Below are 2,620 nucleotides of genomic sequence, written 5' to 3'. Positions count from 1 at the left end.
ACTGCCTGGCGAAACAAGAAAAGTTTGTTTACACACTAGACGAGTAGGGTATATCTGCAGAGCCGCAAGCCCAACGTCTGGGCGGGGCTTCGTGGCTTGTACTCGGTTTGAGGCGGGTCTTCGGGGCTTGGTACTCGGTTTGACTGTGCGTGGGCGGGGCGTCGTGGCTTGTACTGATTGATTGATTGAAAAGTTTATTAACAGATTGCAGAATGGGTACGTACAGTACAGTACAGCTCAATACATGAGGGGATGCAGACCAGAGAAAGACTTTCGTCTTGTTTACATCAGGGTCCTCCATTTTTTATTCATCATAACATAATATATGACATACACAACATACAGATAGACAGTACTGCTACATGACATCTATACATTTATGACATACCAGATTTGCAAATACAGTAGGCTACTGTTTGTGATACAAAAAGTGTCCAGAAAAAGAGTGTATATACATTTGACGTAGAAACTGTACATTGGAGGAGGTTGGGTCGGTGGGGTGGGGTTGGGTGGGTGGGGGGCTGTACATTGGAGGTGGGGGGGGGGGGGGGGTGGGGGACACTGTACATTGGAATACTGACAAAGCCATACTTGGTCATTTACTGTACAACTGGGTTAGGACATTTGTAGGGGCCAGTTTTGAATTGCAGTCTCCCGTAGGTGTTTTTTGAGTGTTTTTGAAGGTGGGTAGTGATTCACATTCCTTTACAGCTTTGGGTAGGGCGTTCCACATTGATGTGGCATAATTGCGAAATGTGTTTAGTCCCTTGTTTGAGCCGAATGAATGAATGAATGAATGAATGAATGAATGAATGAATGAAAACTTTATTTAACAGATTGCAGAATGGGTACAATACAGTACGGCTCAATACATACAATTGTTAAGGGGATGCAGACCTGAGAAAGACGTTTGTCTTGTTTCCATCAGGGTCCCCCATTTTCAATTCATATAGACATTTATGACATACATAACATACATGACATTTATGGCATAGGGACATATAGGTATTTAGTACTGATACATTTGTGACATAGGCGGTATTCAAATATACAGTACTGTTACCCCTAGATCCTGACAGAGTATATACATATGATGGGGAGGGGACTGTACATTAGGAGGGGGTGGGTGGGTGGGAGGGGAATATACATACGGCGGGGAGGGAATATATACATGCGGTGGGGAGGAGACTGTCTATTAGGAGGTGGTGGGGGTTTTGGGCATTTACGGTGGCCAGTTTCGAATTGCAGCCTCCCGTAGGTGCTCTTTAAGGGCGGTTTTGAATGTGGGCAGGGATTCACATTCCTTTACAGCTTTGGGTAGGGCGTTCCACATTGTTGTGGCATAATTGCGAAACGTGTTTAGTCCCTTGTTTGAGCCGAATCTGGGTTTAACATGATTTGTTGAGCTTCCTCTGGTGTAGTGGTTGTGGTATTCACTGACCTTTGGGAAGTATTTTGACATGTACATGGGCACCCCGGTCGTATAGTGTATCTTGTAGACCAGGCCCATTGCAAGTTGCTGTACTCTGTCGTCTACTCTAAGCCATCCTAGGTTGGCAAAGTGGGCAGGGGTGAGGTGGGTTCTGGGGTTCAGGTCAAGTAGTAGTCTGACCAGTTTGTTTTGTGATGTTTGTAATTTTGTTTTAAGCGCCTTTGAGGTGCTTTGGTACCATGAGGTGCACGCATAGTCATAGTACCCTTGAATGAGTGCTCCTGCCAGAGTCCTCAGGGTATTCTTGTTTACCAGAGAGGAGATCCGGTACAAGAATCTAGTTCGTTGGTTGACTTTTTTTATTACATTGGATGCCATTTTGTCACAGGAAAGATTTGCCTCTAGGATGGAACCCAGGTAGGTAATTTCGTCTTTCCTTGTGACAATATTGTCACCCACTGTAACTGAGAAGCCGTCGGTCTTGCTGAGTTTGTTATTTGAACCGAAGAGAATGGACTCTGTTTTGCCCATGTGTAATGATAGTTTGTTATCAGCGAGCCATATGCAGATTTTGCCTAGTTCCGTGCTGAGGGTTTTTTCAACCTGCAATTTGTTCTTGTCAGAGACCAGCAGGGCTGAGTCGTCCGCAAACAGGAACAAGTTGCAGTCACAGGCTGACGACATGTCATTTGCATAAATTAGGAAGAGTAGCGTTTCCTGTAAAACCCGGAAGTAGTCAGTTTGTGCTGTTTATTTTTTAACCCTAACCCTAACCTTAACCTTAACCCTAACCCTAACCCTAACCTTAACCCTAACCTGCAACACGGAACACAGAAATGCAAATGCTGTCGAGTCCTCACTGCTTGTAAAAATAAACAGCACAAACTGACTACTGCACAGTCAAACCGAGTACAAGCCCCGAAGCCCCGCCCAGACGTTGGGCTTGCGGCTCTGCAGATATACGCACTAGACAGTGCACGCTGTACTTCCAGGTTCATCCGCCAGGCGGTGCCCGATTTACAGTGTGGTGACAGGGGAGGGGGCGTGGTCAAGCTTTCTGAAGGCGTGCCCTGAGCGGTCTGTCACTTTATCAACTGATCTCAATGTCATGCGTGTGAGCAATTTACCGGACACTGCTTATGACAGCTGTGCATCCCTATGTTTTAGACATTTGCGACTTTCTACAGC

Source organism: Notolepis coatsorum (assembly GCF_963971535.1).
Source record: "Notolepis coatsorum genome assembly, chromosome: 14".
Classification (NCBI taxonomy): domain Eukaryota; kingdom Metazoa; phylum Chordata; class Actinopteri; order Aulopiformes; family Paralepididae; genus Notolepis; species Notolepis coatsorum.
The sequence above is the reverse complement of the archived record's forward strand: the minus strand, read 5'-3'. Positions refer to the sequence as shown.